Consider the following 27,842-nt stretch of genomic DNA (forward strand, 5'->3'; position numbering starts at 1 on the left):
CATAGAAGGCCACCAAATTGGTCAGGCAGGATTTCCCCTTAGTGAAGCTATGCTGGCTGTCACCAAGCACCTTGTTCTTTTTCATGCGCCTTAGCATGCCTTCCAGCAGAATGTGCTCCAAGATGTTGCCAGGCACAGAGGTGAGACTGACTGGTCTGTAATTCCCTGGGTCATCCATTTTCCCCTTCTTGAAAATAGGGGTTATATTTCCCTTTTTCCAGTCTTCGGGAACTTCACCTAACTGCCACAATTTTTAAATATCCTTCACTTGCTGCCAGAAAAATGTCATTCCTCATAATTTTAAAGAGAAGCCTTCCTTTTTCACTTTGTTTTCCTCAATAGCCTAGTGATCTCAATAAGGAAATAGAGCAAACAGTCCTCAGTCCTTTGCTCCCCTCTAGCAGTAAATGATGACCAGAGTGAAGAAGAAAGTTATTTTAGAAGAGAGCAAAGCTGGGAAAGATAGGAATGAATTGGGCCAAAGCGGGAAGTGGGATAGAAATGTTTTTCTCTTAGTAGTGAGTCAACTCATGCAAGGGCTTCAAGGCAACTCCTCAGCATATGCCTGCTCTACTTGATATGCTGCAGTTTTTATCAGGATCCCACCACTTTTGTATTGTTTTTACAACTTAGTTGCAACCTTTGCAAACAAGCCTTTTTCTGTTTGGCTTGCAAATGAGGAAACTGTCAAATTAAAGTAAATTCTTGGTTGTTATTTTTTTTTAATTATTTTTAGAAAAATGCTCTTTCAGAAGAATAATAAAAAAGGAAAACTAACAATAGAAAAGTAAAATAAAGGTATTACACAGGTAGAACTGAAACAACTACTGCAATGCAAGATTAATTTATCAGTCCAAGAAAGTAAGAGTAGTGAACTAAATGAAATGTCAAGACCAGTTACCTTCAGTGTGATAGTGCTTAAAAACAAGCATTGACCATCTAAAGAAAGGACAAGGATAGCTTAATAAATTAAAGCATATTCTTGAATAAATGGTGTTAGATGAAGAACTGGGTGGATCTCAGTCAACCAGTTGTTCCTATGCTGTTGCCTTGGAATGTTTCCATACTACTTGTGGCTATATAATGTTTAAGGATATAACAGTAATGATTTATCTTTTGCTATGTACACTGGCTGCCAATTTTATTGCATGCAGCTCTTTTAATTATCTGCCCAGAAGAATAAAAGACAAAAATCCTAAAGGATCAGCAGATATTTTTGAAATTAGATTGCTTTCACTTCCACAGTCTCTGACCTACTGTCTGTCTTGTGAGGTGAAGCAATTGGGTTGTTGCTAATGTAAAAACAAGGGAATGGATAAGAGTGCTTTTGTACATATTTACTAAATTATTGAACATTCTGAATTACTTTCTCAATGGAATTTTCTCATGTTGATATCATGCTTCAACTCTTGAGCTGTGCAGTAAATCTTATATAATCAACAGCATTTTAATATTAATACGTTAAACTTAAAGGATGTGCATGATCTTTTTAATACAACATAAGATGGTTATATTTTTGATACTGTTCACTACTAGATTTCTTATATTAAGTTATGCATTTAACTTTCAGCTCTAAAGAACCCCATTATAAGTAAATTAATACATAGAACAGCTGCCATTCATATCTTTCAGTGTACTTCATGTTTTTCGTTTGATAATTTAGGTTGTATGGCTTGTGGAAAATTACTCTACAGGTGCATATGCAGAGATTGGCTAGGCAAAGAGCCCAAGAGCCCTTCAAAAAGCCCTTCAAAAGAGGAAGGACTAAAGAGAGACAAAAAGTGACTGTACAAAGTGGTTGAGAAAAGAAACTCAAGGAAGAGAAGGCTGCTGAGATTTGATAAGAAGCCCAGGAGCCAGTCTTGGAACCACTGATAATATAGGAGGTGAATTCAAGTGAATGAAAGTGGTGATGATTATGTGGAGACTGAGAGAAATGTTTCAAAGAACTTTTGTTGTAGGATGTAAGTGAAATCGGTTTTCTTTTTCCAAAGAAATATAGAAGGTTGAGATGGTTGGGTCTGTAATAAGAATCTCAGAAGAATCTTAGCCTTGATGTCTGTTCTTCAGAAGGAAAAGGTGGCAAGGTACCAGAAAGTAATGCCATCATGCAGAATTTACAGGAAGACATAGTTTATCAGGCTCATTCGGTGAATAACCAAGTACATCAGAAAATAATCACTAAATAACCCAAACCTGTCATCCTGAAATCATTGTTTCTTGCAGTTTTTAAGAGAAATTAGGTAGCTTGTACACATGCTTCAGGCAGCCCTGCAAAGCCATAAGAGCAGGGTAGAGGTGATGTATTTTTTATAAAGGTTAAAGTATTCATAGAGAACAGCTGAGCTAGCCAGAAACAGAAAACTGCTTTCAACTAGAAAACCTGTTAAGTAGGCAGGTTAGAAGCCCAGATCACCATATTGTGTCAGCACACATGCCATTCACAGATGCTAGCATTACCCATGCTTGTGCAGGTGGCTGCAACCAAGCATTCTAATTCACTGACAGACCTTTCTGTGTGATGTCGGAGTCCTTCAGGTGTTTTCTGTGTTGAATTGATTTATGACTTCTTAACGTCAAGCCTACGAGCATGTGTGCTTTATGGTCTTTCAGTGAATGTGTCAGCAAATTTTTAACTACATTTGTGTCAAACTTTTTGTTCTTGGTTTATTGCTGTCTTGTGGAAAAAAAGAGAATTCTGGATGGTCGAATAGGGCAAGAAATGTTTTGTTTCACTTCAATTTTAAGCAAGACAAATATTTGTGTTTTCAAATTGGCATTTTTTTTGCTTTTTGTATGTGACACTTGCCATAAAAGTTTTCATTGCTTTGAAACTAATTCAGTTTTGAGCTTGAAAATGCGCACAAATTTGGTGAGGGTTTTAATATCATTGTATTGTCTTCTATCAAAAATTTTAGATGAAGCGCTTATTGTAACTAAGAAGTTACTTTTCTGAGCATCAGTGTCTAAGGGTAATTATACTATTGTTGATTAATTGGACAACATTAGAAGGAATCAGGGAAAGTGATGTATTTCAGTGATGCATGTATTTTAGAAAGAAAACAGGGATGTAAACCTTGTTCCCTGCTTTGGCATAGATTCAAATAGTTCTGAGGCAGTACAAATAAGGAGGAATTCAGGAAGCAGCACCTGTGCATTTAAAGGAATTAATTCCTTTTTGTATGATGCTGCATAAATAAATCAGTGTGTGCCAATGGTTAACATTTTTATTCTTCTCTTGACATGCTCTGCCAAAGATATAGTTCCCTAGCTGCTGGTGGAAGTTTCTGGGGGTTGCATTGGGGGGAAGGTTTAAGCGAATTTCAAAAAATTAGAGAACTCTGTCAAAAAGTCTGCTTTTTTTGGTGGACTAGAGAGGCAGTATTTTTGTAACTTTTTTTCTTTAAAAGGTAAGAAATGGGGCTCCACTGATCAGAAGTGTCACATAGTATCGAGGAAGTGAAACATGCTGTCTAGTTCAGTTCCATGGGTTAAACACATTTTTGTCATCGGATATCAGCTTGTCCTTTCCTACAAACTTGATTGCCTAAAATCCTGTCTGTATGCCTGTGTATGTATATTTAGAGACATTCCTGAATTAACTTTTAGGAGACTAATGTTATTTATATAAGCAAAGAGCTGTACTGATAGTATTGTCCTCTATTACAGAGATAAAGTGCTTCTAAATGAAACCATGCAAGGAGAGTTTAAAATTCTCTTTTTGCCATCACTGTAATTAAGTGGGTTGTTCTCAATGTGATGATATTGCCTCCAGAATAAATGGTATTAAGGGTATTAAGCCAATGTAAATAAAATAATTACTGACAGGGGGTGTAATTGAATAGACAATTCAAGTATGATTAAACCCCAACTTTCTGCTACATTTATTCATTAGATATTAGTTTTAAACTGAATTTATGATTTTTTTGATTGTTCGTTTAATTAGTATGATCTCATTTATCATTTCTGTATACATTTCAAATACATTTAGGGATGTATTTGAAAAACTTAAAAACTGGTGTATGAATAATTTTAGTCTGTGAGTGTTTCCGAATTCCAAATGAAATGTGTGCTTAAATAAGTAAAAGGAGAGGAAAGGTGTTTCAGGAAATTTCAGCTCACAAATATGGAAGTCTGACAAAACAGCAGCTGCTTTGTATGGTTTCAGTGTTTGGAATAACCAATGTCTTCTAAAATATAAGCAAAATCATCAATTCTGCCAAAATAGTAATCAGGAAAATCCACTATTTAACATTTTTTTAAAAGTCTAAAATTGTAGCTTGGCTTTATCATATCACAACAGAAAGGTGGGTAGACTATACCTGTGATTGACTGAAAAAGTGCTGGTGGTTAGCCATGTGTCAAATGAATTGTCCCCTACTTTAAGACCAGGTATTTTTCAAGAGAGTGGTTTCTGGTTACTCTCTTGAATACCAATTGCAAAAAAAGCTACAAGCTACAGATACTGATCTCAGCTTTCAAAGAATGTATTCAGTGTTCAGGAAAGCCACTAGAATAACAACTGTAGGCTTTGCTGCGGAACCTGGTTTAAAACAGGAACTAATGTTTCAAGGTTTTCTTCTTTGTTCTGCCTTTGCTCTTTGTAAATAAACGTTGAAAGAAAGTCTCAACCATGGGATTAGTTGTTTCTCATTCTTATCCAGTTATTGGCCTTTCTGTGTCTGTGTGTAAACACATTGACCGGTTGCAGCTACAAATACATGCAGAATGTATGTAACTGACCCCCAAAACAACTTCATTAAAGTCCCGATCACCTGATTTCCTGTAGTCATTGACATCCAGAGTTGTTCTAATGATTCAGCTGGAAAACTTTCCAATCTTTCTATTTCATGGAAGAAAATCTTGTTTAAAACCAGCAAGTAATTCTTGCACAAAAGCACACTCCTTTGAGAAATTTTACTCAGAGCAGATATAGGATTATTATGGAAAACTTAGGAAGTTGCAGCAGAGCAAACAGTAAGCCCATAGTGATGTTTCTGATGTTTGGTATTTGCAAAGCTGCTGTTGCAGTAACATGTCTGAAGAAAGCATAATTTAAAAACAGCACTCTATTTGAGACAGCATTGCAGATATGCTGATGTCTTCTAGTTTGTTCACTGACTTGGACTCATCTTTTAAGATTTAACTGCTAGTGAATGGCTCCAAAGACATGCTGCAGAGTAAGAGGCATCTTGTAAAGTCAGTTTCACCTAAAAGTAGCAAGCTTTCTTGAAGATTATTTTTGTTGATGATAAAAGGACTGGGAAGTTTGCCATATGAGTACAGGCTGAGAGAACTGAGTTTGCTCAGCATTGAGAAAAGAAGGCGAAGGGAAGACTGTCTCACCATGTTCTAGTATTTAAAGGGTGGCTACAAAGAAGATGGAGACTTTCTTTTTATGAGGAGTCATGGAAAAGATGAGGGTTAATGGGCATAAGTTATTTCTTGGGAGATTCTGACTGGACACAAGGGGGAAATTTTTCACAATTAATAAAATCAGCCATTGGAATAATCTCCCCAGGGAAATAGCAGATTCCCCAACACTAGACACTTAAAATTTGGCTGGACTGTGTTCTGGGACATCTAATCTAGGTCATGCTTGCCAGATGATCTTTGGGGTCCCTTCCAACTTGGTTCCAACCTGGTACTCTATGATTCAATCATGATGCCATAGTTTCTGCCTGGCTTTGTGGAAACGTTCCTATGGCTGAGTTGTTTATTGAGAGAAGGCACATGCTATCACACGTGCATGTTTATGGTCAGGTGCAATGTTCTCTGTATGTTTCTTTTTGAATTTCCGTAGTGTTTAGTGTGTGTAAACTGACAGCAACTGTTATTTCTGGAGGAAATCGTAGTCACATTATATAATACTTTGATACATGGTGCTCTTAAAAAAAAAAAAAAATAATGTGAATTTTGGCCTCAGCACAAAAGAGAAATGCAAATGCTTAACCCTTGTACACATGTGCACATGCAGATAGATCTATGCTGTATTTCTTATGAAGGCAGAGAGGTGATATTCAAAGGGTAAGGAGAGATCATTTGAAGCAATCGAGAAGAATAAATATCTTCATCAATTTTATTTCCCAGCTTGTTACTCTGAATGACTTCTCTTTGGTGGTGGTATTCAAGCAACAGTATATCTACTGTTGTTGTTTTGATCAGTCTTATTGTATGTTAACTTTTTATAAAGATTTTTTTCTGGGCACATAAATGGAAACCTTTTAAAGCCCGACATAATTACTGGTTAGTCAATGGGTTAAATGAGGATACTTCAGACAGTAAAGGGGAGATGATCCAGAAGAGCTACTGATGTTACTGTAAGAGACCCTGTATTTATTTGCATTTCTGTGTGTACCCACTTATATATACTTTATACAAGGGCAACTAGCATATATCAATGTATCAACACATACCAATGTATATTTTGTAAAAGTACATGACTTATGCTAGAGGAGGGAAGCTCCTCGTTAGTATCAAAGTATGTGCTAATCAGCTTATTAGTCACAGAACATATACCTCCAGTAGTTTAAGCAGGTATGTGGTCAAAGATTTTCCTGTGGGACTGAGGGTATTTCTCTCCTGGCACTTTGCTTTTAAAAAATGGCATTTTGATGTAATCAGTCAATTAAAAAAAACAAACAGTAAGGTCTTCAGAGATATATCCCTGGAAGTTACTTTCTTTTTTTTTTTTTTTTTTTTTTGTATTGCAAAGATTTAGGAATGTCCAAAGGAAATTGATTCAAGGTAAGACAAGGAGACCATCTGTTCTTCCCCCAGTCTGATTGATAAAATTTCATAAGGGGCCTCTGGGAGTTGCTATAGATCCCACTCCAGCATGTCTATTATGTTAAGTAACTGGTCTTGCTTGATGAAGTGGCATCAGTGTGTTTTCCTGTGATCTGTCAGGATGAAGTTCATGGCTGCTAAGGATGTATCTGGCAAGATCAGGCCCTCTACTAGTGCTGAATGAGTCATGGAAATAAGAAAAAATCAGTTTGCTACTTAGGACAGTTCTACCTGCAATGGCGTGGAGGCTGCCTCTCTAATTTTGAGGGCCTAGGAAGCACAGTTGTGCTTAATACTGGTCTCAGAAGTCCCATTTATGAGTAATTCTTTTTTCTAATCAGGTAGTCTGGCATGTATAAGCAGTTTGTGCCTGTCCACCCACACTTGTCATTTCTGTCTTCAGATGAAATACTCCATTCTGGGGTTCAGTAGTACAAAATTGATGACCAAATAATAGGCTACAAGTGGGAAATACTGTTAGGTAAATGATTTGGTTGCTGCTGGTTTTCAAGCTTTTTTTTGAGCTTCAGCTAGAAAAACTCATAAACCCAGAGTTTTTCTGTATTGTTTTAGCATTTCCCAGTTCTTTATGTTAAACTATATGTACTCTCATTCAAAGTAAAGTATCGGTGTGGTAAAATAGTTTAATTCCACTGAAGGAGAAAAATCTATTACCAGTATATTATCGAAATAAAAAACACACATGCCTTTTTCTGTGACCACTTTTCAGCATGTACATAGTACTCTCAATCATAAAACATATCTGTACATTTTCAAAGGTTAAAATTTTACTTTTTATTTTTCTGAAAATTGTGAAAGATTAAAAGATCCCATAACATTAGATAGATTCTGAGATTTTTCTCTGCCTAAGGCACATGCCACTTGCCTTTAGGCAGGATGCAATGACCTAGAGTATCAATCATCAAAAAAGTAGCAGTTAATAGTGATTATTACATCATTACATTGCTACTGCTTAGCTTGAATATACCATCAACAATGATGTTAAAAACACATTTGCTATCCTATAATCTTTATTCAGTCAGTTTCCTGATGCTGTAGGAAGAGAAGGTAGTGTTTTTACTGCAGAAGAAAGACAAGGTCCTTGTCATTCAGTTCAGGATAGGCTTTGCTATGTGTTAGGTTCATGCAATGAAAACTGCGGCCTTTTTTGCATTATTGAAAACAGCTTCCCAAATGAATCCGGAGAGTTCCTGACCTCCCACTTCCTTCCTCTCTCTACTAATTATTTCTTCTCAAATAATTCTGCTTGCTTAGCTGTTTTCTTAGAACTCTATTTTTATTTTTTTTTCAGAATATTCCAGCATTCCTTAACTTTGTTAGAGCCTTTTTAAAGAAGAAAGCTTTTATGCAAATACCCTATAGCACCTGGACCAGTTGTCCTAAGGCACTGTGAAGACCCAGTTAAAAAAAAAAAAAAAAAAAATCTTGATTTCTTGTTTACAGAATACTCTTTCCTGGAGTAAGAAGGAGATCAAAAGAAATTTTCCACAGGAGGTTAAAATTCCACTTTCAGTTTACCTGTACAGTCCTGGTGATTACATCTGCTTTTCACGTTGTGCTCTGAAAGGAAAATTTGTCCCTGTAATTCTGAAGCTGAGGACTGAGTAGAATTAAGACTTTCCCTAATTAGTGCTACCTTTTAAAGGTCTATTTTAAGCTGTTTTCCTTCAGCCTGAACCATTTGATAGCTTCCAAAAATGTAATTTAATCATATCTGATTGCTTGCTGGAATCTGCAATTAACTTAGGTGCAAGGGATTTAACAGTGTTTGCCAGGTGCTGTATAATTTACCATGAGCTGCTTGTGCCACATATGTGTGATGCTGTTTAAATTTATCTGTCAGAATATTTTAAGCTTATGACTGACTGATTTTTATTGCTTCCTTTCATTTTTTCCTCCAGGATGACTCACGAAATACCATGTAATTAGATTTTCTTTACTACAAAACTATCCCTTGCAATTACGCTACATTGTAGTCGTTATTCTGAAACATTAGAAACTACCTATATCAAAAGCTATTTTGGGGATGCAGTTGGATGCTAAGATGAAGCTAAATTTTCAAGTAATTCTAGACATGACATCGAATAAGAAGCTTAAATGACCTCATTGAGAATGCAGTTCTCATCTCAGTAGACCTCTGAAATCCCTTTCAACAAAAATAAGTAGTGGTAGTTTTTGAAATTATCTTATTTTGCTAGGACTCTCATTTTTGTTCTGTTTGGGAGTCATCAATCACATAATTAAAACCAGCACAAGAATGGAAAAATTGGCCAACTCCCTGCAGGTACAGGTTTGGACTAAGTGTTTGGAGTGCCTTTCTGAGATCCAGATTTGTAGCCTAATCCTACTTTCAAGCCTTCTTGCATTACAAATTTCTGAATACTGGGCTATCTCAGGAGACTTTCATATAGTCTTTGTATTTAATTTTTCCTACAGTTTCACAAAGGTAAAACTTTAGAAGGAAGTAAGCCTCAGTTTACGTCTTGGTTCAGGAAGGACAACTGTCACAAATTTTCATACCTCACAATCTGGCTGAAGTGTTTTTATCATCTGAAATCTCCCTTTTCTGTCAAACTGTAAAATTTGCAGTCACTAATATCTTAAATTCCCTTGAAAGTTCTTGTGAAAATAAATTGATATGACAAATATTTTAAGTGGAATACTTGCCTAACCTAAACATCAGCAGCAACTCTGAAACTTAAAAAGCTGTCATGTACTCTATGGTGCCCAGGAGGTTATCAGAAAGTATGGCTTTAGACCACCATTTATTTGGACGATATTGCAATAAACCCTGGCAGAGGTGATAAAATTATGCTTGCCTTGTGATTTTGTTGGTCAGACACACAAGCCCTTCATGCAACTTTCCCAAATACAAAGCAGAAGCTCTATACCGACTGCATAAGAACGTGGGGTTCTGCAGTCAGTTCCGCATGTCTCATATTGCGTGTTATTTACATTGAAATCAGGAAGCAGACTGCTCAGTTTTGTCCTGAATCCATTTACAGCCTTTTTTTACTGTTCATAAAACTGGTGAGTACTGCCTTTCACTGAAAAGACTGTATAGATCTTAAATTTCTTGTAAAGGTGTTGCAGATTCCAAAGAGCAAAATATAAGATGAAACCAGCACAAATCCAACAGACTTTGCAGCTTATTGGTTGTGTGAACCAATCAATTGGTTGTGTGAACCAAGTGTATCAGACACTTGCAGGTGTTCAGATTTCAAGATGACATTTGAGACTATAAAAGTAATATTTGCAGCAACAGCCTTGATAAATATAATCCTGCCTAAAGCTCTGTGTGCCGCCCATACAACTGGTACTTTAGAAAAGGAGAAAATGATCATTAACAATCACATACAGAGAAGTTAACAAAAGTTACTAAAAGCTTTTTGAGACTGTGAGCTGTCAAAGACTGCCAGCTACTCTAGCCAAAATGGACTGCCAAGTGACTTGTACAGTGTGTGTAGAGATTTCAAAAGGCCAATCTTGAAAGTCAGACTTAAGTATCTGAAGTATCTGGGTTTGTTGTTGTTTTGTTTTGTTTTGTTTTTTTCCTGGTAAAATCTGCACACCTCATGAAGCAATTGTCCATAGAAACTAGTGTCCCCATTTTTTAGTAGCCTTTCTGAAGGAGCCTGAGTGTGACTTCTGAAGTGACCCCTGAAGACTAGAGAACAAGATACTATACAGAAAATTGACATTTCTTAGTGTTATATATATATCTACATTTAAATACTTGACATATTACTTCTCTGCTTATGGAGAAGCAAGAGGAGTAGTCATTTCTACATTTGTCCCTGAGCTTTCTTCCTATTCTACTACTTTCTACCTGGGTTTGCCTTCCCACTTTATCTTTTCCTTCCTTCAAATCTTTATATCATTGCATGTTGTTTTCTGTCTTATTTTACATTTAATCACTTTGTATATTTCTTATTATTATTGCTAAGTCACTAAAATAGGCTTCTTTCCAGTCTTGCAGCGTCAGACTGGAGAATTGCCTGTGATGAGAGATTTCCAGAAACACTGAGTCTGTGGGTCAATTATGAAGGTTAACTGTCCTAAGGTAATTAGAAATCTCTCTACTATTTTAATTACCATGGATGCCTTGTTCCTGCCGAGGATGGTCTTGTTCAGAAGATGCCAAACATCAAGGAGACAAGTCAGTTTTACAAGTAATGCATTAGTAGACTCCTAAGTAGAACGTAATGGATCACAAAAATGGACAACACTAAATGCTCTTCCTGAAGCAGAACTGGAAGGCAATGATCCTTCATTGAATGTAAAATATTGGAGAAATTATCTTGCAATGGTAATTCAATAAATCTTAAGTTAAATCTCTTTTCAGATTTGAAGATACCAAACTGATGTTTATATGTGTATAGGAAAAACTTATTTGAGGCAACAGATGTGATAAATTTTGCAGAAACTCCTGTGAGCCAGTAAAAAAAAAAAAAGGCAGTTGATCTGCCTAGAGGAGTAAACAACACTCACTATACGGAAAAAAAAAACAAAACAAATAAACAAACAAAAAAAAAAAACAACCCAAAGATATGCACAGTGAAAACATAGAAAGTTTGGGGGGGGGGGGGGCGTGGTTAAAGATGCTTTTATCAAGATTTTGAATTTAACTGGGTTTGCAAGTGTTGGTGCCAAACTCTGCTTGACATTTTGCTCAACCAGTGCAGCAGAAAGGGCGAGCTGGCATTGTTAGAACACTGCAGGTGGTTGAATAGATCAGGAAAAAAATATTTCATTGGGAACACTGAATTCAACTTTACCTGTGAACTGTCACAAACATGGTTCAAGTACCTTCATCTGCAACACAGGCTTTTCGGTGTGTTTCAGAAAATTCTTTGCAGTTTGTTGCTTCAGCTGAGTGTGAGGAGACTTATCACCATTCTTTAAACTTTTCGCAGGATTTAAAAAAATACCCCTTTTTACTATTTTGCTTCATCTTTAAAGTTGTCAGCACCATTGGCAAGTACTAAAGATGAACATGAAGGAGTTGTACTTTTCTAGGTGTTGTTAATTCTGGCACAGTCCTTGTTCCCATGGCTAAGCCCTGTGTGCAGTGCTGTTCTCAGGTTCATTATGTGTGTTTTTTCTTTCCAAGGTATTATGTCTTCGCTATGAAACTCTCATCCAGACTCAGATGTGGCAAACAGAATCTGAAACCAGCAGCTTGATGGTTTCCAGGAAAAAATAATTTTTTCCCTTGAAGGAACGGAATAGATTTGGATTTTTAAAAGGCTTCATAGTATTGTATAAAAAAAAAAAACACTTTGCTTTACATTTCTGTATGTAACCTTTCACAAGCAGTTGCTTAGAAGTGACCTTGATCAGTCAGTAAATTATAAGGTATTATGTGAAATTTTAAAGTTCTGTTTTAAAACGTTAAATGCTTAGCTGGTAATAATAGCTTAAAACTTCGATGCTGTTAACATGACTGTTGATAATATGTTTTCCTTTCCAGCTAAGAACATATATAGTAAGTGAAATTTTAAGCATGTTTTTACTCTAGGAAATTAGTCCTGAAAATATAACATAGCTAAGAAAACTGAGTAAAGGTACAGGTATTATGCATAATGTCTCCAGTTGTCTGTGAGAGACATAAGAGAATACAGAAATGGTTTAAAGGTTTTCTAAACTAGATTGAGTTTATTCAGACAGAAACTCCTATACAGGATGAAACTGAAGGTTTCTAAAAATTGAAGAATCTCATATTAATCAGGTGGGATTTAATTGCCTTCATATTTATTTTATTTCTCAACTCTATTTGCTAATGAAGAATAGAGCTCCTCATGAATGTGACATAAATATGAAGAAGCATTAGTATATAATATTATGCTGACAGTCTCCAGTCACATGTTTTCATGGTACATGGAATGAACAACATAAATAACTTCTAAATATCAATAGATTTTTATTGCTGGGGGAAAATATATAATACTTTAAGAAGTGGGTGATCAGTGCTAATTCTTGAGGGAAGTGTTTATATTTACATTGCAATATAAGCAATTAATTTACTCCTGGTTGTCTTTCAGTTTCTGTAATAATTTAAGAGAAATGGATGTTTATCTGCAAAAGCAAAATCCATCATAGGCAGGGCAGTTCTGTGGTAAAATGGGACTAATTCAGTAGTGAACTTGGAGGCTATAGCATATGTTTTCCAGGAATGGCTACCCATGGGTTCCATAAACCAATCCACTCCTCTCCTTTTAACTTGGGCATAATTTATCTTGCGTTACAGAATGCTGACATTCTGGGAAATCATGCCTTCATATGAAGGGCCTTTTAATGCTGATAATGAATAGCTGGGTGTGGTTTTGTGGCAGTATAAGAAACAAAATCCTCCTCCAAAATCCATATTTAAAGGACTTCAGGTTTTGTTGACTCCAGTAAACTTTTGATTTAAGACAGATGAAGGATTCCAAGTAAATGAGTCTGAATCCTGCTTACTCCTGGACTAGTTCAGAGAGAGATGGCAGCAGCGATGCCCTCTCAGTTTCATTCTTGTCCTAAGGGTTAAGACTTGGGAACAGCTGTCTATTTTTGTCCACAGTACTTGCTGCTCTGAAGCTGGCAGCTTAGATGCTTGTTATAGGGTGAATGCTTACCACTATCTGTTAGGTCTGGAGTGAAACCAGTTTCACAGATAATAGAAAGCTGAGTGTATTTTTATAGTGTAATAATTTTGAAATCAAAGTAATTCTTCTGTTTCTGGAATTAGATTCTCCTCCCCACATCTCCAGGACCAGGATGGGAAGAAGAGAAGGAAGTGAGCGAGCAGCTGTGTGGTTCTGAATTACCAACTGGGTTTAAACCACAAAGACTACTATTTCATCTGCTGACAAATAGGTAATTGCATAATGCAGTAGTTCTCATTTCAGTCAAATCTGCGTAAGCTATGGTACAGACTTCAAGTCAACAGGATTTTTGTTTTAACAAGTTGGTTATTATTATTAGATGATTATATTAATCAGTGTGATGAGTTTCTAAACTTTATTATTCCAGGTAAACGCAGCCGTCTAAAAGTTAAGTGTTTGAGTATCTGTTGGTCAGTTATTGAAAGCCGTTGGATTCAGTTTTCAGCCAATGTATTTCTAATCAGTTATTGGTTAAAAATAAAAAAAAAAAAAAAAAAAAACAAATTAGAATTGTACATTTTAATCTTCTGTACTGCCAATATTTAAGGAAGTCTCACTCATCTTTTTTGCTCAGTGATATAACTTAGCTTATAACCTTTATATAGCTCAGCGACTTACTTCATTGCTTTCTAATAGAGTTTCTGGAGAGTATAGATTTAGATTACAATGTTGAATGACCATGGGGACTCAGGGAAATATGTTCTCATTAATTGACTTGTTAATGATTATCATTGAAGAGACTCTAAAAGTATCAGATGTAACCATTGTCACAGCCCTTTATCTTTATCATGTGGATATGGAGATGCATCATTAATTCACACAGACTGATTCTCAGAGCTGTGCAAATTGATGATGTATGATAATGTCTGAAGAAAATTAAAAACTGCATTATCAATTTAATATTTCAGATTTCTATTTCCAATTAATACAGTCTAAAAGATAAGAGGAATTGGACCATGACAGTAGTAGGGGTCATTCAGAAGAGATCAGATTCAGACCATGCCTCTATCAATTCCATCTTCACTATGTTCTTTTGTACCCTCTTTGAGAGAGATGTGACAAATACAAATTCATATCAGTGAAGTCTCTCAGCTGCAAAGGTAAAAATGCTATACAAGCACAAAACCCCTACGGCAGTAAGAAATATTTTACAGAATCTAGAATAATTTTTAAACAATCTCTTTATCAGGAGTTACTTATGTTTATTCCAATATAGTCTCATATTGCTTTTTAAGTTATTGATAAATCTGTGAAGTTAAATATTTTAATTACATTATATCTAATAAAAACACGCAAACATCTGAGATTGGTCCTGCACAGCTATAAAACACCATTTTATTAAATTTCTGAAGAATAGTGCTTGCTTACTTCCAGTTGTTTGGACATTGTCTTTTGTAGGGGGCTGCCAACCTTTGCAGATTTTTGGCAATGTGGAGAGTGCATTATAGAGCCTGTAATGGTTACCCAGCTTGGTGTGAAAATTTGGAAAAGTGAAACACTAGCATTTTCTGTGCCACGTTAACTCTACTTTTCACAAAGGTAGTTCTGTCCCTTTTTTTCTCTCATCCATCCTGACTTGATGTAGGTTTTATGATTAAGTCTGTGCAAAGTCTCAATCTGTCTCTCACCCTTCTCATCTGCTTTTTATTTCCTCTTAGGAAGCCATGTTCTATCCCCATTGCAAGTTTCTAATTTTATTAATCCCAGTCCATCTACAGCTGTTTCCTCAGAGAAGTATTTCACTGCGCACACCAGTTCATGTGCTGATATTTCTTGTTAGTATGCAATGTCGGGGTAACACCTCTAAATAACCTTGGTAAATTAAAAAATGGCTTATATATATTCAGTCACCCTAGCTCATTTATCCAAATGTCTGACTTCCTTTCTGTCAGAGCTGAGCTAAAGAAACACTGCAAAAGTAAATGGAAGTAAAATCATATATTTTCATTTTAAATAGAAATAAAATCAGTCTGTTCTTAAAGTCACCTTAAATATCATGTTTTAGCAATGGTGAAATAATATGGAATGGCAGATATCACAAAATGTTTCCATTAGACCATTATTCTTTAAATAAAGGGAACACCTAATCAACGCTCTATTAGGAAAATGAAGTCTTGTCTGCCTAGCTGTTTGTGCTACTGTTGAGTCTTGCTGATTCCTCTATGACTTTTTTTAAATTTATAAAGTTTTATAACTTCAAAATAGGTGGGGCAAACTCCTCCTGAACTTACCTTCCTTTAGCATACCAACAGCTGCAGAATTTTCCAAATCTGATGTCACTTCCCCTTGAGCTCATATTTTTGCAGTTCAGAAATCTTCAAACATCCCTTTGTGTTTGCACAATTGTGATACAGTAGTTTCCTGAAACTGTCCTACTGAGTTAATCAACTGTTTTTACTGCCTTGGACCAGTCTTTGTGTCTGTTGTACATCACAGAATCATAGAATAGTTAGGGTTGGAAAGGACCTTAAGATCTCTAGTTCCAACACCCGTGCCATGGGCAGGGACACCTCCCACTTAACCATGTCACCAAAGGCTCTGTCCAACGAAGTCCCTAATGAAGAGTCCCTCCGCAACATCCTTACTGGCCCCCTTCAGATACTAGAAGGTTGCTATGAGGTCTCCATGCAGCCTTCTCTTCTCCAGCCTGAACAGCCCCAACTTCCTCAGCCTATCTTCATACGGGAGGTGCTCCAGTCCCCTGATCATCCTCGTGGCCCTCCTCTGGACTTGTTCCAGCAGTTTCATGTCCTTTTTTTGTTGAAGACACCAGAACTGCACACAATACTCCAAGTGAGGTCTCACAAGAGCAGAGTAGAGGGGCAGGATCACCTCCTTTGCCCTGCTGGTTACACTCCCTTTGATGCAGCCCAGGATATGGTTGGCTTTCTGGGCTGCAAGCACAAACTGACGGTTCGTGTTAAATGTCTCTCTGTCCAACACCCCAGAGTCCTTCTCCTTGGGCTGCTCTGAATCTCTTTGCCCAACCTGTAGCTGTGCCTGAAATTGCTCTGACACAGGTGTAGGACCTTGCACTTGGCATGGTTAAAATTCATAAGGATGGCATCCGCCCACCTTACAAGCATGTCAAGGTCCCTCTGGATGGCATCGATTCCCTCCAGCATATCAACCGCACCACACAGCTTGGTGTCATCAGCAAACTTGCTGAGGGCACACTCAATCGCGCTGTCCATGTCACCGACAAAGATGTTGAACAAGACCAGTCCCAACACCGATCCCTGAGGGACACCACTCGTTACTGGTCTCCAGCTGCACATTGAGCCACTGACCACAACTCTTTGTGTGCGGCCATCCAGACAGCTCTTTGTCCACCATGTGGTCCACCTATCAAATTGATGTCTCTCCAATTTAGAGAGAAGGATGTCATGTGGGACAGTGTCAAACACTTTGCACAAGTCCAGGTAGAAGATGTCAACTGCTCTACCCCTCTCTATCAGCTTCATAGCCCCATCATAGAAGGCCACCAAATTGGTCAGGTAGGATTTCCCCCTAGTGAAGCCATGCTGGCTGTCACCAAGCACCTTGCTGTTTTTCATGTGCCTTAGCATGTCTTCCAGGAGAATCTGCTCCAAGATGTTGGCAGGCATGGAGGTGAGACTGACTGGTCTGTAATTCCCTGGGTCATCCATTTTCCCCTTCTTGAAAATAGGGGCTATATTTCCCTTTGTCCACTCTTCGGGACCTTCACCTGACTGCCATGATTTTTCAAATACGTTGGACAATGGCTTAACAAATTTATTTGCCAGTTGCTTCAGGACCCGCTGATGGATTTCTTCAGGTCCCATGGACTTGTTCATGTTCAGGTTCTTAAGATGGTCTGGAACCAGATCCTCTCCTACAGTGGTCCTAGGGTCTTCATTCTCACAGTCCCTGCATCTGCCTTCCAAGACTTGGGTGGTGTGGTCAGAGCCTTTGCCAGTGAAGACCGAGGCAAAGAAGTCATTCAGAACCTCAGCCTCCTCCAAATGCAGGGTAGCCAGTTCTCCTGACAGCTTCTGGAGAGGGCCCACATTGTCCCTAATCTGTCTTTTATTCACTATGTACCTATAGAATCCCTTCCTATTATCCTTAACATCCCTGGCTAGGTTTAATTCTAATTGGGCCTTAGCCTTCCTAACCTGGTCCCCAGCTTCCCAGACAACATCCCTGTATTCTTCCCAGGCCTCCTGTCCTTGCTTCCATCTTTTATAAGCCTCTTTTTTCCTTCGAAGTTTCCTCAGCAGCTCCTTATCCATCCAAGGAGGTCTCCTGGCCCTCCTGCTGCACTTCCTTCTAGTTGGGAAGCAACACTTCTGATCTCGTAGTAGGTGATCCTTGAATATCAACCAACAGTGTTGGGCCCTCCTGCCCGGTAGGGCTTTATCCCATGGATCCTTACTAAGCAGGTTCCTGAAGAGGCCAAAGTCTGCTCTCCTGAAGTCCAGGGCAGTGAGCTTGCTGCACGCTCTTCTCAGTGTGCTGAGGATCTCAAACTCGACCATCTCATGATTGCATCTTTGTTTTGCAAGTTACAGCATAAGTTTTTCAAGGGAAATGACAGTGTTGTTTTAACATTACAACAAAAATCTAACGGAACATCTTTTGAAAGGACAGGCTTAGAGAAATTCACCGGGCCAAGGTTTTCAAAAGTTATGGCTGTTTGGTGGGCCTGTACTCTGATGCCATAAATAGATCTGATCGTCTGTAGGCAGATGGGCAGCAGCACTGTCACTGAAGAGTCTTCTCATCAATCTCTGCTTGAGAATGGCTTTCTTTTGATGTTCTGGGTATTACACAGGTACCCTGAAGCTCCAGGATGTTCTGTGATATGTTCCTAAAAATGTTCATGCGCTCATTACTCGATGGCTTGCTGTTGATGAAAGCTATCCACATTGTCTGTCAACAGAAGGCAAAAAGAGGCCAATCTTGTATCACAATAATTTATTACCTCATTAATTTATATATAGCATGAACTCCAAAGGCCTTGACTCATAAAATCAAAGTTCCCTGTGAGTTTATCACCTAGGTTTATTTTGTATTGTAACAGTTGTCCTGGAAACAGAGGACTTCAGCAATTCCTTGATTTACTTCTGTTTTCAGTGATTTGCAATTTTATGGTGAAAATGCGTTCTTTCTGAAGCTCCAGAATTATCAGGACTTCTGGTTTTTGTTATCCCCATTGCCAACCAAGAAATGCAATTTATTGAGCACTGCTTATTGTACTAAGGTTAATCTACATAGTTTTTTGCAGTAAGGTAGTTAAAATTACTTCAGTCCTGACTTTAAAAAACCCAAGGTCAAGCAATTTCCCTTTATGCAAAACATTTAAAAAGAATATTGTGGGTTTAAAAGGTTAAATTTTAAAGTAGAAATATTGCTTTCAAAGGAAAATAAAAATAATTTTAAAGTACATAAAATATTTCTATGCGTTTGTTTTATAAGGAATTTTATTCTCTAAATTTTCATCCCTATTAAAAAATAAATAAAATCACTTGCACAGTTCTAACAGCTTAATAAACTGATAAACCAATTCAATCATTCCCAGTATATTTTACATCCCTAGACTGCTTCCATGACATTCTCCTTATCTGAACTTTACATAACCTTAAAACAGAAGATCAATAAAACAGCTCAATGAAAAGTCATTTTCAGGAAAGTTCCTCCCAAGATTTGTAAATTTTCCTGGAAAATATGCAGAAGGATCAACATTTTATTCTTTAAAATGTCCTCTTAATTTAAAAAAGTGTACCTAGTAATTAGTTTCTGAATTTTGCAGTTGCCCAAGGATATGAATATCAGCACATTTTAAGGCTATTTTCTTTACTTCATCCTTACATTAGAACTTGCAAATTAGCATTTAGTGACTCTCCTCAGAGAGCCTTCATATCCCCTCCCCCCTCCAAGTTTGTGTTTGATTAATGCCCTAGGCATTCTTTTTTTTTTTTTTGATTTTTCAGCTATTCTTGTCTTCCCTCATCCTGTCCCAAAGGCAGTTATTTTAAAATTAAATTAAGTATAGGTGGGTTTAATTAAATCCTGTCAAGATTCAAAGGTTTGTTTAACTTCAAAAGCTCAGTACAATTGTTGCTAATTTTGAAAGAACAAAAGGAAATGCTTCAGACAGCATATATGCGCCATGGAGAAAAAAATACAATGGGAAATCCAGGCAAGGACTCGCTATTCAAAGTATTTTATCACAGAAAGTTGTTCTTTCAAACACTTTCATCACAGAAATTTGTTGCACTTTCATATTAGAGATATATTTGTGTGTGTTTGCTAGTGGGATTGTCAGTACATTTTTAAAAAGTGAGCAATTGCAAAGCGTACGTAATGTCAGATGCCATTTGATGTTAGTAAAATTTTGCTCTACTAGTTTCACTATATTCTAGGTAGAAATGTGACATGGGAATGTCCTTGTCATGTAGTTTTTAATCAGAAACTTTTTTTGTAGTTTGGTCCAACCACACATTTACCCTGGATAAAAGCTGCCAGTTTGAATTCTATGAAAGAGTGGCCTGTTTTATTACTGAATCAATGAGGAGAAACAGCATTGTCCTGCTGCTGAAGTTATTGTTCACCAAACTGCTTTCCACAAACAGGAAGAAAAAAATGTGTCCATTTCAGAGTTGATTATCTGTGTTTAGGATGTCTGGTGCTTCTTTAAATCACTAGTCAAACAAAGTAGTTTTTGTATGGTCAATCAGCACCTGTTCAGTGTATCAGACTGCTCTATTGTGTAGTTCATGCAAGGTAGGCAAGTGCATCTTGGGCTTGATGATGCTCCACATCCTCTGCTTGATACCTCATTTTCTGCCACTGCAAGGACTTTTTTTTTTTTTTGGTAGGGTTTGGAATTAAGGAGTAAGATAGTATAAATGAATAGCAGATGAGGTGGGGTGTACCCTGGGACACTGGCCAGAGGATGGAAACTGAAGACTGTTCTAAAGGTACAAAATGCTTCTGTATTTGCGTTAACAGCAAAGAAGAAAGAAAACACAATTACCAGTGACAGAAGCTTGAGATATCCAGGCTGGAACACAATTCAGTGGGTAGGAAGTTTCGGTAACCACAGTAACAGTAGGCGGCTTCAACCTTCAAGTTATTCATCCACGCAGCAGGAATTTAATAGCACAGTGATGGAATTCATACCAGTCCCTTTGAAAAAACTAAAGCAGACTTTAAGGATGATAACATAGAGGAGAAAGCTCTGAGTCTGAATTTTAACAGAAAAATCTAATTTTTGCACATAACTTATTGTCTTGTATGTAACTAGTTGAAAGCCTGTCCAAGAAAGAACTAAAAAAAGAACTTCTTTGTTTTCATTTTGCAGTTTCATGTCAGCTTAGTTCTGCAAAACGTAGATTTTCACCAGAAGCTGTACTTACTTGGCTATCAGTATACAATGTATTTCCTTTTAACTATGCTTAGATTTCATTGTAGCTGTCATTCGGAACCTAAAATATGCAGTTACTAAATGCTCTTGCTGCTTAAATAGTATTAAAAACAGAACTGAATAAATCTCTGCCCGTATTGCTTTGAGTTTTGCAATATCTGCCATGTATATTATGGTTTTAAATTAGGTCTAAGAACCAAATTTTGTGATGGGTTGAGGGGTAGGCATCTAACTAAGGGGAATCACGGTAGTTGCATACGAGGAGGCCTATCTAATGTCCTTATAACACACTACCTTCTTCCTAGGAGTCACCAAAGGTCTAACCTAAACCTATGTGCCCTAGGTTTAACTGTTTCTTCTTTGAATATCTTTTAGCAGAAGGCCCTAAACACTTTGCAAACATTGAATGTTGTTGTATAAGGAATGGTGCTTGAGGCATGGAGTAGTGACTTAACCTGTCAAATCAAAGAGGATATCAATGGCAAAATTTGCAACTTCTTGTCTTCTTTTTCTCCGCCCCTTCACACAGAAAACACTAAAATTCCTTTGGGCAACTTCAGGGTGGGGGAGGGACAGAAAAATGTATAAAAAATAAAACTAATTTATTTTTTTATTAGTTTAATTTTTTATAAAACTAATAAAACCAATATAGGTGTTTGCTCATACACAAATGAAAATCAGTTACCTCAAAACACTGAAACATTAAATCTTAATTCAAAATAATTTGTATAATTTTGAAAAAGAGATGGTCATCTTATTTCCTGTAAATATAAAGTCGCAGAATATGGATTTTGTCCTTAATAATTGAAAGAAAAAAATGATCTTTTGATGGTAAGGTGGAGGTGGAAAATCAGTATGCTTTATTGTCTTTCATACGCTCATGTCAAGCTGTATGGGAGGGGGTGCAGATGGTAGCTGGATGGACTTTTTTCCAAAAATGAATTTCACAGGAAGACTACACTGGTGTCTAAGTCTGTGGGAGATGCTGATGTGAGATGCATGCCAGCCTACCTCAGGCAAGAAAACACAAGCCATGGTTTGACAGGAAGACTAATCTTGTTATTTAGTGAATTTCTTCAAATGCCCCACCATATCTGTCAGAGAGAAATTTGGCCCAGATTTTAGCCCTAAATGATTTAATTTCAAATGCCCTTTCTATTAGATAATGCTGATCAAATAAATGAACTCACTTAATGGATGCAAATTAATCTTTTTCTTAGTCTTTCACTGTTAATGTCTTTATCCTATATTGACTACTATATGCATTTGCAGAACTCCACGGATGAATATTTACTGCTGTTGGCAAGTGATGTTTCAATTTCTCCAGTAGCTGGCTTGCTTGGTAAGGACATGTTAAAATATATATTCTATAAAGGACTTTCATGGGATTTTCAGCATCTCTTTAAGCCTTCAAAGATGATGAACAAACTGTAAATTGGAAATTTTCTCAGTTTATTGTGAGACCCAGATATATTTATGCTAGAAAAATAACTGTAAAGTTTGAATATTATTAGTAATACAGACTTAGAAAAAAGTATTTAAACATTCACAACCTCTTTCTGCTGAAGATAATTATCATCCCTATGTTGAAGGAGCTGTAGTTCATGGAAGAAAATGTATAGACAGAATAATAGAATATTTTAAGAAATATTTAAAACAAATAAGCGCTAATTGCAGCAGAAAGAGATTGTAAATGCTTAAATACTGTTTCATCTTAACCAATTACAGGTCTAATATGTGAATCATCACATATTCTTTGTATAATTGCCATTTCTGCCCTACGCATGTAGTACCCTAGGTGAAGTGAAACACCTCTTATTTTTAGTTTTTGTGATCTGACCTCATTGGAGAAACAGAGAAAGAGCAAAATTATTTACTTCGTTTTAGCAACTAATAGAACTTCTAGAATTTATTTCAGCCAGGGTAAAACTTATGAAAATACTTCAGTGTAGCTTCTGAAGAAAAGAAAATGGCTTAAACTCAAGAAGTATGAGTTTCTACTGTACTTTCAGTTTCCTCTGGCACTTACAGAAGCTGACAGTTCTAGAACTAGTGTCCAAAAAGGTAATCACTAACACAAGCGTAAAACATATCTTGTGTCTCTTCTCAGGTATGTATATGCACTCACTCTCAGCTAGGTAGATACATGTTCTTTACCTTGACAAGCACATTATGTATGTAGACTGTATCCTGGTGGTTCTACTTGTAAATTGCCAAACATTTGGTCATCTTTGCATGCTTTGTGATGGGTCTTTGACTTTTCAACTTATGGAAAGTAAAATCCTTGGCAGCCAACCATTTCAGTGGGTGGCCACATCTGCAAGTGATACTAATTAATGAAGCTTCCTTGCCTTCTGCAAGGAAAGCCTAACTTACAGTTAACCTGCACTGAAGAAAGTATTATCTATTGGGATAATTGGCCTGGATTTCTTTCTCTAGGTGTTGTGGTTTAAGCCCAGCTGTAAATCAGACCATGCAGTCTCTGTCTCACTCCCCCCTTTCCACACATCCCCCCCACCCCGGCTCCAGGAGGGATGGGGAGGAGAATCAAATGAATGTAATTCACACAGGTTGAGATAAGAACAGCCCAGTAACTAAGGTATAACACAAATCACTACTGCTGCCACCAATAATAATAATGATAAGGGAAATAACAAGGGAAGAGAACACAACCGCTCACCACCCGCAGACCAATAGCCAGCCCAACCCCGGGCAGTGATCTAGCCTTTCCGGGTAGCTGCCCCCAGTTCTACATCCTGGGCATGATGCTGTATGGAATACCTCTTTGGCTAGTTGGGGACAGGTGTCCTATCTCTGCTTCCTCCTGGCTTCCCCTCCTCCCTGGCAGAACATGAGACTCAGAAAGTCCTTGGTCAGAGTAAACATGACTTAGCAACAATTAAAAACATCAATGTTATCAGCACTGTTACCAGGCCAAAATTCAAAACCACAGCACTGCACAAGCTACTAAGAAGGAGAAAAATTACTGCTACCGCTGAACCCAGGACACTAGGGAACACCTTAAAACCAAAACAAGGTAAAATTTTCTGATGTAACTGAATTCATACCTAAATGGGCATGTTGCTGCTGAAAGGTATGCTAGTAGGATCACTGTATACATTAGGCTTCATTTCTGAAACTTAATTAAGCTACAGGAATAGCTTGACTGTCAAACTTGACCACAAGGATACATACTAATGAGTATGATGTCAAGCACAACTTCGGAATAAACTAAGAAAAAGGTAAATTTTGTTTTAATACCTTTGTCTTTGTAAGTTTTCTTTTTCTGATCACAAAGATATTCATGCATGAAAAATACAAACATTTCCAGGTAATGATCCAAAATGGAATAGCAGGCACATACAGAAGAGCACTGAGACTGATGGGAAATGAGCCAGTCACCTCTAAAGTGAGATGGCAGTGGTCCTCCTGGCCTTCTCATTCGTCTCACATCTCATGCAGTGTCCCTCCTTACAAAGCACTGCTCTCCCTCAGCAGAGGCTGGCCCAGAAGAAGTATACTTCTCTGCACAGGCTGGTGGGGGATTTCTGCAGACCTGACAGCTGGGCTGGGTGCTGATGTGGTTGGGTTGGAGAGCTCCTGTGTGTGTCTTGGGGACCCTGTCTCTCTGTGTGGAGTGCGAGTAAACACTTGATAACTTTTTAAATCTATAGGTGAGTGATGAAAATCTTCTTCAGACAACTAAATTGTTTAGCTATTAGCTAAGCAACTCATGGTGACCAGCCAATGCTGGCACAGATTACTGGTGACTTTTATTTTTAAATGAGAAATATAATAAATGAGAATTCTTGCTTCATTTCTCATCCTTACTAGGATGAGAACAAAATTTCTTTTCCTTAATGTTGTGTTGTGCATTTGTTTCCATTTTAGCGGTAAGGGTGGCCAAAAAGAATGAAAAAAGTCTATAATTAGCTCCAGCTATGTAAGTATAAATCCATATGCTAGTTAGCCTGTAGAAAAAGAGCCACTTGTGTTGAATTCATTAAGACTTTCCCATTAAAAAGTGAACACCCATGAACTAGTTTGACAGAGAAAAACTTGGAGCGTTTGCTTGGATTTGGCTTGGTGTGCTCCCAGCCTTTTTCTTCACTGCAAGCATTGCTGCTGGTTATTTCACCCAGCCTAGCCACAGCCTTGGAGCCTAGAATGATTTGATTAGCACATGATGAATTATGCTAACTTGAACTGTAGCTTGTGGTTGAAGTCCCACTTCATTACTTCTATTCTCAGCAGAGTTTGAATATTATGCCACAGGCCTTACTAGACTGGCTAGTTCAGATTTGAAGCATTTCTTAAAATTAAGTTAGAGATACTGCTAATTGGATGGAAGTTTGGTTATAGAAAATATATATATGTATAGCTTTTGCTAATACTGCAGTGAAAGAAGGCTGAATAAAGACAAGAGTAAGCCACTCAAATGTAAGCAGCTCACCAGAAATGTTCACCAAATTTACAAGTTCAGATTGTGAGGCCAAAGTGTTTTCATTGTGAGATATCAGAGTAATCTTGAAACCAAGCTGTTTACACTAGAAATGCTCTTTCATTTAGAATTTAAATAAATTGAATAAGTGTTTATGATTACTCGCTTGTTCATTATCACCCAGGCTCAGCTTGATTGAGATGGGGAGGGTAGGCTAGAAAAGAAGAAATACACACACAAAAAGAGAGATAATGGTAGTGCCATAACTACCTTAAAAATGCTTGTTGAAACACACAGAAATTAATTACCTTACAAAGAATATTGTGCCTTCCAACCCATGGATACTGCAGTTAAGCTCCTACTTTGCTTCAAATCTATTTATAGTTCCTAGATTATGTGAGGTGTTTATGAAATTGTTTAGTATCCATGGTTACCAAGCACATTTCATAAACTAACGCAATTGTAGTGCTGTGATATATCAGCAATTTTTTTGTCTTTCTTAGCAGTAGTTTCTTGTACAAATCTTCACAGGTATAGACAATAAAATCAAAAAAAATATTTCACGTGATTGCAATAAGCTATACTTAACTTCACTGTTTCTGTATGGCTTTACCATCAGCATGGAATTGTAGCACTTAGGAAACATAAGTAGACTTCCTCTGCATTGTACTCCAACGAAATCTGTCAGTCATACAATGGACATTCCATTATTAAATAGATGAGAAAAAGCTGAAAAGCCTTTGTGCCTAAATCTAATATGGAAACTGCACCTAAGCTGCATAAACCTCCCTTTTAATTTTCCTTTGCTATTGAAAATAAAACCAGACAGCAGTGACTGTTGCAGCTACAATAACTGTAGTGTTAGAGGTCCTGTGATATTTTCTTATTGTGGTAGGAGTCACCCTTTTTTTGTTCTTTTCATCTGATGATTCAGGAAATGCTTGAAATTGAGGAGAAGATGTTGTGCACTGTGGATTCTCTGTGGTATAAAGATAGGACTGTTCACTGAAGACTTTTACAGATATGAATGGTTCTCTGTGAATGGAAGAAAACTGACGTAACTGGTGTAACACAGTGAAGTAAAACCTAATATTCTTGATCCTGTTGTTTCTTTTTTCTCCTTTTTAATGCATTAAACCATTTTTTGTTTTTATTTTTGTCCCTCTCCTCTTTTGACACCTCTGAAACATATCTCTCATACACATACAAAAATTGTGTGATGTTAATGTCATTTGTAACAGAAAAAATATTTAGAAACTCTATTAGTTTTATCTACTCCTTTCCTGTTTTACTCTAACAATCTCTTAATATACGTTATGCATATATCCAATTAAATCAAGTAGCAAAAGCCAACATGACACCCAGATGTACGAATAATTAGCAGGTGCAATCTGCCATCAGAAATGGGTAATGTTTCAGCACTAATGGGCCATTACAATGAGGGGGCATTATAGTCTCAGCATTTCTTTTGTGCAGTAATATTGTCCTGTGCATTTTCTGCTTTTCTTGCTGACAACAGTTTGAAGTATACCTGTTTAAAGTAAAGTTTGAATTAAGGCTCAGCTAAACCAGGTACTCTACCTGATCCAGATCTGCTCACTAAGGGAAAACAGTTAAGAAAGGGAAGTATTTGGAGTGATGTCAATACTTCAAAAGTATCTTTAAATCATCTTAGAGATTGTATTGTTTTCCACTCTGATCATGCTACTTGTTTTTAAAAAAAAGCTTACATGAATCCATTGAATTCACAGGAGAGCTACAAAACTCTAATGTACATATGCATTACTGTGAACTGTTTATTTTATCATTGCAATTCATCTCCTCCTTCAGATATATGTGTTATATGGTAAGCGCAATAATTGGAAACATATCTGAAATGTCCATTGCTCAAAATAGATTTCTGGAAGTGGGGAAAAAAGTAAATAGTTCATATGGAACATTACTTGTGGAACATAGATTCTTGTTTAATTTTCTCATTGTCTCCTAAGCAGTACACAGGGACTGGTAGATGCAGTGTTATTATTAATGGGTGAAAAATAACTTTCTGGTCACTTCTGTTGGAATTTATGCTGTCATTAGGGGCTGGGAAACTGAGGTAAGCAGAAAAAGTTTCATGGCCTGAGAGGAGGAAGTAGCAGCTTCTACCCCTAGCTTAGCTGGTTTTTGAGCCTCACCAGCAGCAGTTTCCGTGCCTTGCGGTGTAGGGCTGGACCCATGTGAGTTATTTTGCAAGGGTTGTGCAGAGTGGCTTTCTACCAGGAACAGCTAAACAAACACCCACTGTGTGTGTATAGGGTTGTTTAGGAAGTGAGAGACTGTTTAATCATAAGCAGCAAACCACATTATGTATGGGAAAAAAGAGTTTTCCCTTCTCAGCCTGCTATGAAGCTTTACAAACTTGGCATAGCTAGAGCATGGAAAGTCTGTCTGTGGGAAGAACATATCAGATGTCTTGATATATAAGATGCCAACAGCTATAGGCCTCACTCCTCACTTTATACCAGCCTTGGGAACAGCACGTGAGAGTAGACCAAAGCTGTTAATACAGGAA

General features: G+C 37.3%; 1 long non-coding RNA gene across 1 annotated transcript; it reads left to right on the plus strand.

The window, feature by feature from the left end:
* Window positions 1-13,454: 13,454 nt before the first annotated feature.
* On the plus strand, window positions 13,455-26,309 carry LOC136011142 (uncharacterized). Its single transcript, XR_010611231.1, has 3 exons — window positions 13,455-13,668; window positions 22,123-22,192; window positions 26,226-26,309. It is a non-coding gene; the product is annotated as an uncharacterized LOC136011142 (long non-coding RNA).
* The last annotated feature ends 1,533 nt before the right edge of the window (window positions 26,310-27,842 follow it).

Source organism: Lathamus discolor, chromosome 3, assembly GCF_037157495.1.
Source record: "Lathamus discolor isolate bLatDis1 chromosome 3, bLatDis1.hap1, whole genome shotgun sequence".
Lineage (NCBI taxonomy): Eukaryota > Metazoa > Chordata > Aves > Psittaciformes > Psittacidae > Lathamus > Lathamus discolor.